The 16,726-nt window shown below is 39.9% G+C and overlaps 1 protein-coding gene across 1 annotated transcript in view; it reads right to left on the bottom strand.

Annotated features, from left to right (window-relative positions):
• REV3L (REV3 like, DNA directed polymerase zeta catalytic subunit) overlaps positions 1-16,726 on the bottom strand; it is a 115,381-nt gene that overhangs the window by 93,304 nt on the left and 5,351 nt on the right. The gene's annotated exons all lie outside the window — the stretch shown is intronic.

Raw genomic sequence — 16,726 nt, 5'->3', positions numbered from 1 at the left:
ACCAAAGTGGTGAGACAGCGCTATTTGGCTTTTTCATGAAATAATGATAAAAAAAAAATTAAAAAGCCTCAGCAAATAAATACCACAGAACGTTCTTGATAGGGTCATATTAGGTGGAGACAGCTAAAAACCCAAACTGTTTCCATTTAAGTAACTTTCAAACAAACCCTTTCCTTCTAAGGATTAAGTTTGAAAGCGTAACGACGTACACTGAGATTTTAGGTTTGATGTAATCCATTAACATCATCTCAATTAAATGTTTTTAAAGTTAGGGAAACCATGTCCAACATAAACATTCTTAAAGAAAACCAAGCCATGGAAATAGAAAACTCAGCCAACTAGAATTACAGGGTTTTCCTAAATGCAGATTGTATCTCTCAGACAGATGAGGAACTTTTTTTTCAGACATCTCAGTGATAGTCATCCAAAGCTGGAAAAGAGATAAACGCTTGCTTTTAGTTTAAATTCTATAAATAACCACTAGGTAAAAGTGACTTGCTTTTCATTGAACATAACATTATCCCCCTGTACTCAGCACTGGTGAGGCCGCACCTCGAGTGCTGTGTCCAGTTTTGGGCCCCTCACTGTAAGAAAGACATCGAGGCCCTGGAGCGTGTCCAGAGGAGGGCAACAAAGTGGTGAGGGGTCTGGAGCACAGGCCTTATGAGGAGCGGCTGAAGGAGCTGGGATTGTTCAGTCTAGAGAAGAGGAGGCTCAGGGGAGACCTTATTGCTCTCTATAACTACCTGAAGGGAGGTTGGAGTGAGCTGGGGGTCAGCCTCTTCTCTCGTGTGACTAGTGATAGGACTAGAGGGAATGGCTTCAAGATGCACCAGGGAAGATTCAGGCTGGACATTAGGAAATGCTACTTCTCTGAAAGGGTGGTCAGGCACTGGAATGGGCTGCCCAGAGAGGTGGTGGAGTCACCGAGCCTGGTGGTGTTCAAAGAGCATTTGGATGTTGTGTTGAGGGACATGGTTTAGCGAGAACCATTGGTGAAGGGCGAATGGTTGGACTGGATGATCCTGTGGGTCTTTTCCGACCTTAGCGATTCTATGATTCTATGATAACAAAAGGAGTTGAACTACTTCAGCAAAATAGAGATCAAAATGTTGTTAATACAAACTGGTTGGATAAGGAAGTAACTCTAAACTTTACCAAGGAACACGTGTATGCCCTGTGACCAAAGCATCCTGAATTGCCCAGAAATATATCAGTACGTCTAAACTTTTACAACACTTATTTCAGAAGAGTGATGTCAATTCTGAGCTCGGTTTAATATCCACATGCATACGCTCCTTTGCTAATTCCATGGTCTCTAGCAGTCTGTCTGGGCTGTGCATTTTTTGAAACATGAGAAGAAGCACAGAAATCTGGTATTGCTTTCTACAGCTTGATGGACAGAGAAGCAGTAAAGTACTCTGACATTTTAAAACATAACTACTGGCATTCAAATAGGTAAAGTTAAGAATGGGGTTGTTCGTACCTCAGAGGTGCTGCCTCAAGCTCAGCGTCAGCTCAAGATGACAGTAATCTTTTGGATTGACGTAGTTTTGGTGTTGAAGGTTTCTTTGCAATTACAACTACAGATCTGGTTACAACTTGAAAACAAAGCTAAGAAGACAAATTATAAAAAAATAAAAAAAATCACAAGTCTACCTGTGTTCTAAAAATGCTTTCTCTCACTTCCTTTGGGATTGTTCCTAACATTCTAGGAAATCTGACTGTACACAAAACCCTGCTTCGACTGAAGAATATGAGGAATAGTACATGTATGGCTCAACTAACACAATTTTATCCATTCAGGTTTTGGACATTTTATCTACAGATCAGCATGTTTAGAAAAAGGAATCAAAGTTCTATACATAAGGAATCAAAGATCCATACAAATTTAATGTAAATATTTTAAATTGTACCATATTAAGCCTTTGAGTAGAATGGATCATCAAAAGCCATTTGAATTTTAAAAAATAGCAGGAGAACATCCATTTCCACAATCTTTATCTGTTTAAAAGCTACATGTTTTAGTAATAGGATGGAGGACATCCCAATATTTAAGATACCCACAGGACTTCATTTCAGACTGTAAAACCAACTTCCACACAAATACAGACATCTCACTGCATCAAAGGTCCAAACTAAAAGGGTTTTCATACAAAGTATGGGTAGTGCAGAGCTGACCAAAAAACAACAGAGAATTTTAGGACTAAGTGTCAGCTCAACAACAGAGCAACGTGGAAGAGACAAAACAAAACAACCCATTTATGTCCCAGGACAATGTATACTTTTAAGTAAACAGAACGAAGTCTATCGAAGGAACAATGTGGCTAACACTGTAACTATGAAATGTAATTTTATGCATTTTGAATATACCTTTTAATAAAATAATTACAAAGGAAACACTTGAAACCAGCATATTCTGTACTAGCTGGCTTTCTTCAGTGCCTCTGCTGCTTTTTATCCAAGGGCCTACAGAAACAGAAACATTTGTAGGGTGCTGAATGGTAGAATACACACACGGTAATCTTCTGAAACCATTGTTTTCCCATGGTGCAACCACTGGAATAGTAGAAGCTAGTAATAAAAGAAAACAAAGAGGACTAGAAGCTTCTGAACTTATCTTCCTTTTCATTTTCAGAGAAGCAATTGCCTCCATCTCTTCATAACAGCTTTCGCTTTATTCACATGCACAGCTGTGTACCCCACGGAGAACTCAACTGAACCTGAAGACCTAAGTTAACCTTGCAAAACACCATACTGTGATCTTGCATCTACAGTAACTTTTCCATTCATCCCTTTACCTCTAGCGGCATATTTCAGCTGTTTATCCGAAGATCTTCTAAGAGCCTTTGCCAGTTTGCATCGTGCTTCTCATCTTGGAAGAGAACTGCAGAGAGAGGGCTGGAAGACTACAGGCCCTTAAATAATTTTACCTGCACTGTCACAGCACGTCTGAATAAGAAATGTGCTTGAATTCTAATTGATGGCTTTCCTAAAAGGCTGTAAACCTGATCAATTTTGGAAGACTATACAGGTTGTTAATGTAAATGGTGTGATGCTTTTTTGGGCAAGAACCAGAAGCACTACAGCTAATTGCTGACGGCAAGACACATTATAATAAAGCCCTTAAGAGTCCTCCTCAGAAGCAATTATTTAAATCTCCAGGAGTAGATTAAAAAAGTAGATAAAAATTCCTGAATTCACACAACAGCTTTATTCCAATCACTCAGTTTCAGGAGACCGATGAGTAAGTTTATACAAGTTCACAAGTATAGTGTGAAATCATATCTCCAATTTTCCACTCACTGAGGTCTGCTGGGTAATTACTGATGTAGTTAACTCACAGGCCATAAAGATCATTAATTAGTAAAATGCTTTTGGGTTGCTGGAGTATGAAGTCACCATCATCTCTCAGGACGTCCGCAAATTTGAAGAGCAAGAGATGTGGGAGAACACCACCATGGCACAACACAATTATGCCACTCTCACATTTTAGACTTACGCAGCACTTACATTTTATTTCTAGTACTAATGGTATCGCTTATTTTAGACAGTGAAGGCTGTTTTGCTGTCCCTGCTCCTGGTCCTTAGGAGAAGAACTGAAGGAAGTTTAATTCAATCCTTTGGATGATAATGATGGCACTACAGCAATGAATTTAAGAAAGAACTGACACACTTCAGCTTGTTCAGACACCCAGAACAAAAGCAACTGGAAGTACTGACAGCAGACCTGAAGTCCAGGACAATGAAAAAAGAAAGGATATGGTTTTTATTCACATTTAGACCAAAATAGGTCCATAGGTTCATAACGTAGCTTCAAATTATTTAGATCAGATTACATGTAAAGCACCGTGCCAATTCATAAATTAACAATTTTCTTCTACTATATTTTCTATTTCTGTAGCTATTAGAAAGATTTTCCAAAGTCTCACAGGGAATTAATGTTAAAGCAAACAAACAAAAAACTCCAACACTTAACATCTTAACCATCACAATGCTCTTCAGCTTTAATGCTTCCACTGAACATTCAAACAGGTGGATAACCGGAGGAAACACAGACCAGGAATAAACCTCTGTGTTTAAAACATACTTGTATAGTTGAGAAATGCATTTAACTGATTATTTCAAATCCTAATCAGTGAACTTGAATATATAAGAATAAAATAAATGAAAAAAAAAAATGCATCCAGAGCAAGACACAGCTCAACAGGAACTTCTGGTGTAGAAGAACGATGGCTATTAACTGGGCAAACAACCTGACAATCTTATACTGAGAGAAAGTAACAATGAGGCTTACGCAACTCCAAACAGAAGCTGACCATTAGAACCTCTGGGCCTCAGCCCTTTAAGAGATAGGAAATCCCTTTATTGCCTAAATAGTAAAAATTCTTACCACCTAAAAGTAGGTAAGAATCACCATCAAGAATACCAAAAGACCTTGAGATCTAAAACTGCAGATTAGGGCTATTTATTTTGTGTCTTGGCTCTGGTCAGAATGTGATTCATCAGTGCCACCAGAGGTGTTTCTACACTGCCCTGTTCTAAAACGTTCTCCATCGAAAATTTTAGATTCCATCTATTACCATACATTATTAATTTCTATGGAAAAACTTCAAGAGAAAAAAACTGTTTCTAGCTATGATGACAAAGGCAGACTTCCAAATACAAATAACTTCAACTCTATGCCTGTCGAAAAATTGTTCCTCTGCCTCTCCTGTTGCTATTCATAGATCTCTAAGCAGCTACTAGTCCAGACCAGATGACTGTAACAAATTCAAACGCTTCTGGCAGAGGCATGTTTATTATTTTCCAATATGACTGTCTGCCAAGTTTCCCTGTCCAGGATTTTTTTGTTAAAGAAAGGAACTGTGTGAGCCAAACTATGTCAGGGACTATCATTCAAACAATTCTTTTAGAAAGGGGAAGTGTGCTAGCATACACACAGACGAGCATCTGAAAACGTATCAAAATAATAGAAGGCACAGCACAAGCAAAACTTCAATCCTCAGGAAACAAAAGGCTATGCAATGACTCTTTTAACTACTTAACCAGTCCAGAATACTCTAAAAATCTTATTAATACATGTGATGAAAAAAGCATAACCAGAAGAGCATAAAAAACCCTAAGCAGAAATTGATGCACACAGCCATCTTCACCTCCCCTCAGAGTACAGCTTTTGCATAACACCCTTTTGTTGTATGACTTTCCAGTACATATTCCACAATGTCTGTTTCCACTCTATTACTCATTAGTTCAGTTGTGCAACTGCACACAAAATTAAGGCACGAAGGCACACATCCTGGGGGCAATTCTTAGAGGCACTGCCCCATGTCATTGACTTAAACGATGATTTTGTGATGAAGACACCTAAAGGCAAGAAGAATGGGATGAATCCAACTTCAGCAACTCCATGACTTTACAAGAGTCATTCAATCCCTCACTCTTGCTTCCAGGCCTATCATACCAAATTAAAAATTACTTCAGTGTTTTAAAGCACAAAATCTTTTGCTAACTGCACATACAACATTCAGACAGGAGTACAGCTGTGTAGTCTCTAAAAGACATACGCAAATCTTTGCAGGACCAGAGCTAAGAAGAGAAGGAAAAACCAAACGTCTTCACAAGGGTTCTGCATACAATTCAGCCTTCAATCTGAAAACAACCTTGAAAAGCAAACTTCAACAAGTCGCCCTCTTCAAAGAGTTTGATTCAACGTCTAACAACTCAAACAGAAGTACAATGTAGTGACCAAACTAGGCACGGTCTTATAGAAAGAGCATGTGTTTGGTATGGCAAATCTTTTGATTTTTCTTGCTATAAATAGATTTTCAGAACGTGATTTGTAAAATTTAATTTGGGACATGAAGTTCCCACATGGGAAGAAAAAATCCCTACGTTGTGACTGCAAGAAAAACAGCAATCAGGTACAGAAATTATGACAGTAAGGAAGTGAAAACGTAACCTCATACACAAAGCAGAAATAAGACTACGGGTTCTCTTTTCTCCTACACATAAGTAACTACCCTTGACAATTATGCATTAGAAGAAAACATGACCCCAATTACTGTTTCAAAAACAAAATGAGCAAAAAAAAACCCCCCAAACCTAGCACATTTCTATTAACAGAACAGCCAAACAAACAAGGCTGCAAGGGTGGAATTCCCGGATGCAGAGAGAAGTACAATGATTTCATAGGAATTGTGAATGTTACGCACTTTAGAACAATCAAGTCTTGATGTTCTGGAACCACGTTAGCCAGATAATATACTGATGAACTTCTATGTTCACAGCTGAGTAATTATCACTTGCCATTTTCATGATGTCCCAAATACTATAAAACTGTCTTAAACACAAAGATAGATCTAATGTGACTTTCTGCAATGGCCAAGTTAACAAAAATCTTTAAATGTGACATCTCTGCCACATTAATCTTGGTACTGTGGCTCCTGCTGTTCAATAGCAAGGAAATCAAGATCTCTGTTAGAAAGCATTACAGAGCATAAACATCGCTCTACCACCTCAAAAAAGTGCAACCTATTTCGAAGCAAGTATTAATTACAATCTTTTACTGTGTTTCTCACTTTTCCCCTGTTTTCACTCATGGAAACTCTGTTTTAACTCTTTTTACTATATGTACAGTCTCTTTTGTATTGGTTGATTTCTCACTTTTGGAGAAGGTTGCTCCGCTCTCATTACATTCTTCACCAACAATAGGAAACGCCATATTTTCACAGCTTCCTTAACTGGTTGAGTAAATGTTAATAAGAACGACAAGAATTTCACCAGTCTAACCCCTCTTCGGAGTAACGCCTGTTGTCTGTGATGACGCCTGGACAGAAGTACCCCTAGGCCTCAAGAGAGATGCTTTAAAAGTTTTTTTTGAGCTTTTTTTTTTAGCAATGAGAGGCAAGGATGTCCAGTTGTAACTGAACTTATTTTGAAAGTTCTTGAATGTAACAAAGAGCTCTTGATACCATTGTGCAACTACGGAAACAGAACAGCAACAATTTTCACTGGAGATGTGACTTATGCTTTGTGAATTCAGAGTTGAAGTTCAAGGAGCTCACGCAGTCAGAAACTACCTCTGATCAGATTTACTTCTGAGTTAGGGATGAGTGTACGCAGAAGCTGCTTGCCAGGAAAATAACACTTCTCTCAGTTGGTGCTTTATCCTTTTACATAGACAGCCTCCAACATCAACAGAGAGATTTCCCTGTTCTAGAGGCTGGCAGCTACTAAAATACAGGCTGAAGAAAAAATGCTTTGCTCCTTATAAAACATGTAAAGCACCATGGTGATGAACTCCGTTGGTCAACTCAGAAATAACAAGAAATTAAAAAAAAAAGTGCATGTTAAAAAAAAAAAAAAGACTGTTGCCTTACACACAACAACCAGAAGCCTACGCATTATGAGGGTGGATGGTGATAGGACAAGGGGGAATGGTCTTAAACTGAGACAGGGGAGGTTTAGGTTGGATATTAGGAGGAATTTTTTCACCCAGAGGGTGGTGACACACTGGAACAGGTTGCCCAAGGAGGCTGTGGATGCCCCATCCCTGGAGGCATTCAAGGCCAGGCTGGATGTGGCTCTGGGCAGCCTGGTCTGCTGGTAGGTGACCCTGCACATAGCAGGGGGTTGAAACTCGATGACTATTGCGGTCCTTTTCAGGCCATTTTATGATTCTATGAAATTCTTTCTTTTCAGATCCAATCCAAGCTCACAAACAGTACCAGAGAATATAAAGTTCCTTCATATTATGTATTAACAATTGCAAGACATTAAGCTTTAAAATTAGAGCGTACTTAAAACACAGTGCTTTGGGAAAAAAAAAAAACAAAAAAAACCAATGACTGTGATCAGATGCTCTAAAATAGGTGCTGTACTTCAGAATATGTAATTTCATTTCCTTTCATAAAGTGATTTTTTAAGACATTACATAGTTAGACCTACATTTAGTTCTCACATTTCTCTCAAAATGAAGAGCAATAAAAGCACTGCAAGCAGGAAGACAAATCTCACTCTTAAAAATAACCGATCAGTATTCTGTAAGTAATAACAGTAGGGGTTCTGTGACTTTTTAAGGTGTTTTTTGTTTCCCCAAGCTGAAACACCAGCAAGAATTCCCATAGTAAGATTCAGTTCCCAACCACACCACGTTGTCCTTTTCACCAGCACTGCGAGATGCATCTTTGAAAAATCCACCCAAGTAACAGAAGTGACACCCACATAATCAAGCTGGCACTACAAACCAGAATCCATTTTTAAGACTGCTGAGAAAAGAGACAGCAAAAAAAGAAAAGAAAGAACTGTCAATGCTTTTAATAAGTTTAGTACGTGGCATTCCTCTTACATACGTGACATTATCACCTTTAATTACAGGGTTGCCTTCTTTCTAAACTGACTTCTTTGAAAACTATTCTGCCAAACATCTTCATTTTCTCCAGCAAACCTACAGCAACAAAACAAGCATCCACTTCAAAGTATGACAACGAGGCTGCACATATTATCCAGTCACTCTAGTAACTAAATAGTGACAGAGCCAAAGATTTACTTGCTAGCTCTCCCTATCTTATTTTCCTTCTCACTACGGAACAGTCTCCAGTGATCACCGGATGCTGTAAGAAATGCTTACAACACAACATTCACACAGTATTCCAGTTATGAGTTAAGTGCAAACAGAGGTGAAAAAAAATATGCTATATTTTAACATCAAAATTTTATTGAAAATTGTATCATGAGATTTGTGACAGCTATACTAATTTCTATTCCATCAAAAAGACCGTGGTTCTGGGTATGCATTAAACAAATGCAAGTTACAGATATTGAAGAGCCAGGCTTATAGTCAGAATGACAAACTACATTTAACTGTGTAAGTCTGGTTAGAGTAAGGAAAGGCCTGGTATCTGTAACTAATCACTATGTATTTGAAGAAACTTACAAAAACTGCTGCTACACAATGATGTTCAGGAAAAAAAAAGTGGAGACTCCTTCACAAATGCAGACAGAATGTATTTTTATTTCAGAGTTGTACTTTTTTCTTTAGGTGTCCCTGCAATCTTCACACGAAGGCTCTGTCTGTCAACCTAGCAGCAGTACCAGTTTCTGACCAACTGAGACGTAGAAGGATTCTACAGAGATTCTGTATTTAAGTGCGCAGTATTTAAGATTATAAAACTCAGCAGAAAATCATTTACCCTCCTCCAATTCTTCCTTACGACATCAAAAATAAGTTCACAAGATACCCTGCACCATTAAGTTAGTTCTAGCTCTAGAGCAGTCAAAACCTCAGTTAGATTGTACTAACAGAAGAACACAATTATGTGAGGGTGACAGACTGAGTCTACCTTCATAAAGCCAAAACCAAAACATCTTCCCACTTCTGCAAACATACTGCATCAATTTCTCCCCACCTCTTCCCCATTCCCTGCAATTCCAAGTGACTTCCCAGTGTAAAATCACTAACAAATAGCTGCAACGTGCATTTGTCCCACAGCAAATCAAAATAAAATTGGATGGCTTCAGAAAGCCACGTCTTGTGCAATGCTACTGATACTGCATCAGACTTGAACTAAAACTCCAGGTCAATGTTGCACATCATAAAACATTTAAAATTATAACTATAAAATAAAGAATGCAAGATATTGGACTTGAAAGCTCATTGGAAAATAATCTTAGAGATGTGTACATGTTCAGCTGCACGATCAAGTCTGGAGTTTCAGCCGATGGCTGCGGCAAAGCAACTGTAAGAATGGCCAAAGTTTTGTACTACACAGTTTTAAATGTCCCTTTGTGCTTCCCCTGACCCTGGTGTATCAAATTATCTCCAGATGACAAAAGCACTACAACGCATTTTTAGTCATCGGATTTTCTCCTAAATCAACTTATCACAAAGTCTCAAAAGAAATTAAAAGATGACTCATTGACAATTCCACCTATTCTTATGAGTGTTACAATAGCTGAAGCTTTATTTGCAACAGAAGAACAATATTTAGATACAGACACTTGATTAAACAATGAATCAGCTTTTTACTCCAGAAGCCCTATCCTCAGGCAAAGGGGAAACTTAGAAAAGAGTCAAGGGCATGTATTAACACCAGAGGATTACAAATAAAAAGCACAAGCAACACAGGACCCCGGTAGCCAAACCCACAGTGAATGCTGACCTAATTCCCACAAAGCCTTTACCCCCTCTCTAAAGCTGTTCTAAGGATGAAATGTTTTTCAGAAGAGTTTCAGAAGTCCTGCACAAGGCTGGTAAATGCTAACAGATACAGTGCAGCAGAGAATGTAACGTGGAAATTTATTCAGCTCACATGAGGTGTACCCAGGCCAAGAAAATAAAAGCAACTTCTCAAAGAGTTCCCTGGCACTCCAGGTTAACTGCTGCAATGCTCAACTCATCTACAACATAGTTACAGCATCACAATTATCTACTAAGACACAGCACTTCAGGTTACTTTCACACAAAGAAATATCCTCACCCAAACTTCCTAGAGCACAATGGGTACCACATCACGTTCTCTCCTCTTTTAGTCACACAAGAAAATCCTTATGCAAAGTCCTAAATGTTCCCTGACCAACTCCACTTTGCTTTACTGCTAAGCTCTCCACCACCATGCTACCTCCACAACTTTATTTTCAAATGCTTAAACTTCAGCCCCTCACTATGAATGTACTGTTGTCAAAACGCTGAGTCCCCAGTCGTGGGGGTACCGTAACTAACGCAGTCACTTGTCCTTTAAAATTATAGGATTCAGACATTTGGTGAAATTAAATGTCCCATTAGGAGTCAGACAGCTACAGATTATTCATCAAACTGAACTATTTCACTGCTGATCAGTTGGTAAGAAAATGACATTCTGAAAAAGCCAAAATCTAACACGGAAAGAACGAGGTGTTGATATGGCGTTCCCCCCACCCTGCCAGATGAATTGAGCTTACACAAAACGAGTAAGATTAGCATGGAAGCAAATGAAGATAATGATGTAAGCGCAAACTACTGAAAGAATCACGCCTGAAGAGATGATCAGCTGAAACAACCCCTTCCTCAATCTTTATGTGCACATCTGTCACATACACACCTGTATTACGCGGGCCCACCTATCTTTCTCTGCCAGCAAAAGCTGTATTTACTTGTGCCACGCTCCACACTGTAGAGTCAGACCTGAATTCCAGCTGTTTTTTTATTTCCTCTAATACACCAGGAACATGAGCACCAAATCTTCTGATCTTGGTTTATTTGCTTTTTCACATGCTTTAACCTAAAAATACAGATTTTCATATTAGTAAACAACACCAAACAAGTTTGCAAACTGCAAAGTACTCATGAGGACATTAAAGTTCTCCACTAAGCTCTATACCTCTGGGTAGTTCTCACTATTGGGAGCTTTGTTTTCTTCCTCTTCTCCCACTGCACAGAGCAATAAACCTTAGGCATCACCTCATCTACCTCCAGCCACCAGCCTGGAGATAAGAAATTCCAGGGGATGTATCAGCCCCAAGAGCCAAAGCAAGTGAAACCAAAAGGGAGTAGCCTTAGATAACTGGTCCCTGCTCTTGCAAATCCAACATCGATATTTTGCACAGCCCTGGCTCTCAGCACTCTCCTCTGTCTGACCCCTCCACACCTCACCTCGCATGCTCTCCATACTCCTGTTGGCTCCCAGCCCTCCTTCTAACACATCCTCCCCTTGTTCTGTTTTTCCATTCAGGCACGCTCTTCTACAGAATTCCACTTCAAAATAATGACTACTGATCTTGCCATGCCATCTGTTTTCATAACATATCACTCCTTCCACAACTTTTAGCGTTCCATTTATAGAGAACACAATTTTCTTGGAGTGAGGACTACCCACCATTATCTGCACGCTGCCTAAGACAACTGGGTTCTGTTATTAAGTCTTTCATTTTTTATTGCAGCAGCAGTTAAAAACATCAATTTATTTCTTTGATTAGGTTTCCAGCTGCTGGCTTAAGAACACAAGCTCACCAAAATCTGACATGCTGGCACAATCTGTAAATGCTTAAGAAAACTTTATTTTGTACTTCCCATCTATTCTAAGGTTTTTGTTTGCCAGACAGAAAACGGGAATCCAGACTGTGATGATACCAGGGTCATCTCTGCATGGGATTTGCAGATTTACAAACCTGTCTGTCTAGTAGATGCGAACACACATGTTCCCAAAGAACCACACATAAAAATTGTAATAAAGAATGGCCTGAGTTACCATGGCAGGTCACATTATTTTATTCACAACATATGCCACTCTTCTCAAGTAAGGAAAGCAATGGACAACTTTAAATGGTATCTCTGATACAGAACACAGTTTCAGTCAAAGGATGACTTGCATGCAGTTTCGTATCATTCCCACATTTTCTAGTCAGGCAAAGCACACCTACAAAAAATAGAGAACACAGACTCCCACATTTATTATTTGTACGTAATTTTAGGTTACTTGAGATATCTATGTGTAAGTGTTACAAACACTACAAAACAAACCTTCCTGTAAGTAGGAATGAAATGAAGCAGGTGCTCCATCACCCTGGAGGATGATGTGTTAAAGAAACAAAGAGGTAACAATATAGCACAATGGAGAACTCCGAAAGGGGTCTGACTTACACTTGAAAGATAGAAATTACCAGCAAGTGGGGGAAGAAGCCTTGCAGGAAGACGGACACAAATCCTTTACTGACTCCTGAATACTGACCCCAAAGGTCAACACTGAAGCCAGTATTTTTTAACATCCACATTAACGATCCGGTCATTGAACAGGTGAACCCTCAAAACGTTTGCAGATAGCAAATTTGGAGGAGTGTCTTAAACATCAGAGGATTGTACTGACACCCAGTAGGACCTCGACAGACTGGAGAAATGGGCAGAAACAAACCTCATGAAGTCCAACAAAGGGAAACACAATGTCCTCATCTGGAGAGGAATAACTCCAAATATCTGTATGAACCAGAGGCAGATTGTCTGGAAAGCAGCTTTGCAGAGAAGAACCTCAAGGTCCTGGATGGATGTGAGCCAGCAACATGCCTCAGCAGTGAAAGAGGGCCAGCAGCATCCTTAGCTGCACTGGGAAGAACATCGCCAGCAGGTCAGGAGAGGTGATCCTTTTCCTCCCCTCAGCACTGGTGAGACACATCCAGAGTGCTGATTTTTGAGCTCCTAGATACAAGACAGGACGTATTGGAGCCAAGCCGTGACGATGATTAAGGGCTTAGAGCAGACGATACCTGAAAAAAGGCTGTGTGAGCCAGGATTCTGCAGCCTGAAGAAGGGGACTGGGGATGGGATGAGAATGACTAAGCCTGACTCTTCTCAGTGCTCAGCGAACAGACAGGCAAAGGACACAAACTGACACATGGGACTGACAAACTCCACTCAAACTTGAAAGAGTGGTGTTCTGTTCTGATTTTATTATTATTATATTTTTTTAATTGTGAGGATGGCCAAACACTGGAACTTATTACTCAGAGAGGCTATGGAGTTTCCACCTCTGGAGGTGTTCTAGGTGACCCTGCCTGGACTAACCCCATGGTCTCCAGAGGTCCTTTCCAATCTCAGCAATTCTGCAACTCTGTGAACATTAATCTGAGAGTAAAAACCATGCTTGTAGGAAACAACCCAGTTCTGGTTTATTAGCTGTTTGTTTTTACTGCTGCTGTTTAGATCTAGTAGTAAAGATGGTTAAGGCATATAGTTTTACAAAACTAATTTGAACAGCTCAAATATTAAAACATATAATTTCTGAAAATATTGTCGGTATTGTATCTCAAGGTAAGAAAGAGTTTCTCTCTTTTAATTGCCTACAGGTAATAAAATGGGTTCCACTACTCATAAATACGAATTCCGCAAAAGCACTTGCTTAATGGTGAATGGACAAAAAACACAACATACAAGAACACGAAATAAGTTTCCTGTGCAATAGAAGTCTGCTGTAACATCTTTGCTAGGTTAAATAGGTAACTTTTTAAAAAGGAAACAAAATCTGCTGTACTGAGAGCTCCACCAAATAATCTCCTCATCTGGATAATAAATATAGTAGGGAAGGCAGCAATAAAAATTTGTTCATTACTGATCTGAAGGCAGTACCTGCAGAAATGAGGGCTGAATCAGTTTCCAATTCCCACTGCTTAATAGGATCTGTGCTATACAGAAAACCACCTAGGTAGTTTCAAACACAAAATGAACGACTCATTATACATCTCATTATACAAAACTCAGAAAACTTGTATTGTAAACCTCCCCTGAGGAGTAATGCCAAGTATTATGGATTAGGTGCAACATTACACAGCCCTCTCAATATTCGCACCGAGTACTGCGTGTTGATATTGCACCTAAAATAGGACATACAACCTTGCTGTAGTAAACACTCGTTTAGTCAGCAAACAGCGTGGAGGTGCAATTTGAATGTAAATCAGCAGTAACTCCTCATACTCTCTCTGTAATGTGGGGGAGAATAACTTGTCACTAAGGGACAAACTCAAATCTGGCAATGGTGTATGCAGCTCACACTCTTTCCAAATCTCATTTGGCGTTCACAAACACCATCAAAACTTTCCAATAATTTTTACACTACGCAGTAGCGTAACCAGCTTAAAAACAGTTACCTGGCACCCCTCCCACACTCTCTACACACGAATGTGTCTACCTGGACACATGAACAAACTGTACAGAGCAGTCTCAGTAAGCACAGGATGACTCAGGTGGAAGGGGTCCATATAGTCCCACCCCTACCCAAGCAGGAACGCCCACAGCAGGGCGCCCAGGACCACATTCAGATGGCTTCTGGAGATCTCCAAGGAGGAAGACTACACAGCCTGATAATCTGAGAAGGCACGCACATGTACACCAAAGTCACACACGTGAACTCAGAAACACATGGTCAACATTATGGGCTGCCTATCTGCATGAGTAGTGAAAGGAGTTACGTGAAATGGCCATCTGCACGCTAATCAAAGGACAGAGAAAGGCCGGAGCATGCAGACATCAAACGGCTCTCTCGTAAGTCACATGAGCCACCCCCAGACAGTGTGAGGTTCTATTTAAACACTCTGCCAAAAATGCCCTCAAACTTCTAACTTACCTTGTAATTGCTCTGTAATAAAGCAGCTCTTGAAAGAAAAGCAGCTTAAACATGTGAGAATGAAGCCTATGAAAGCACTGGTGTTTTAGACAGTATCTAGCACAAACTACTTGGGTATCTGTTTCGATTATTAGACATTTTGGGTTTCACCCTGATTCTCAAAAGTCACTTTAGCACAGGCAGGAAAACACTGCTTGTCTGTATGCCTATATATCTGATTCTTCAACTGAATTCTTCAGAATGATTGTCTTCACCACATTACACACAGGTATCATGAATAACACTGCAGTTACAGCCTAACTGCAGATTACACGGCAGATCTTTCCATCCAGTCTCTGGACCTCATTAACCAAGCCTACGCTTTAATGTCATAACTGTTACCACAACTGTAACTTTTCTCAGCATACAAAGGAACATTATTTTACTATTTAGGTGAATTTCTTATTGGGCAGAGTAGTATCACAAAAAAAATACTGCCTGCAGACAGTAAGCTCTTCACAGTATTACCAGTTGGGTTACTGATACGATGTGGGATCCTAAGCAAATTCATTCTTTTCTTAACACAGGTATACCTTGCTGCCTGTTGAAAATGTGTTCCTGAAAGGTGAGATTGCAATTCAATAGACAGGGAAACAATTTTTCCCCACAGAAGGATGTACACGGTAACTTAAGGAGCACGCACTATTTTAATATGGAGGTACAGTACACATGACATGGCAGACAGAGAGGAAACAGCAAGATCATCAGCTGTCAAGTCAGCATCCAATGGTGACAGCTGAGGGGGAGGAGATGCTGGCTTTTCAGAAGCTGGTTTTGTAACAGCTGGAGATATATAATGTGTAATTAAAAAAAAAAACACCAAACTCCCCCCAAAAAACAAAATCACACAAAAGTTGGGTGCTAATTGGCCCGAGACTTTGATCAGCAGATCTCCTGTAACATGAGACCCAATCTCCAGTGATGCTGTCCAGTCACTGTGAAAGATTTCAGCTGCTTCATCTGTGAGGCCAAACTTTCAGCACAAGCATTCCTGCTGCCTCTCCGAGCGGTTAGTTTTGCTGTCATCATCCTCCTCGGAGGCACACTGAGGTCAATCAAGGGTAAAGGACAAAAGCAGGGTAATGACAACAATTAGAAGTACAGGGTATTAGATTATCAATAGCGGAAGTCTGAAACTGGAGACTGAGAATAAATGGATGGCACGGTGTTACCACACCTGTTCTCCTCTTCCACAGATTTATCTTGTCTACTCAGACTGCAAAAATTACTGAGCAGGAGCTGCTTCTCACCGAGTGTTTACATACCGCCTAATCCTGTCAACCTCGGTTGTGACATTCATGTGGTACTCGGGTAAAAATAAGAGAGACAACTAATTTCAGCATAGTGTGTTATTTTGAGGAGCTTCATTTCACACATCGAAACAGAAGATACTTCCACAAGAAGCCAAACGCTACCCGCAAGAAGCATGTAAGATAACTGGAAGTTGTATCTAAGGTAGATAAGCTCTCAGTCTGCTTCCAGGGGTGCTGAGCATAAAAATGAATTCCGAGTCACACACCAGGCTCCATATGGATGCAGCTACTTTGTGAAACACTTTGGCCTCTACTGCTGAAGGGGCTCTAGGCACACAGTGCCAG

The sequence above is a fragment of the Gallus gallus genome, chromosome 3 (assembly GCF_016699485.2).
Source record: "Gallus gallus isolate bGalGal1 chromosome 3, bGalGal1.mat.broiler.GRCg7b, whole genome shotgun sequence".
Classification (NCBI taxonomy): domain Eukaryota; kingdom Metazoa; phylum Chordata; class Aves; order Galliformes; family Phasianidae; genus Gallus; species Gallus gallus.
Note: the sequence above shows the minus strand (reverse complement) of the source record. Positions and strands in the feature narration are given on the sequence as shown.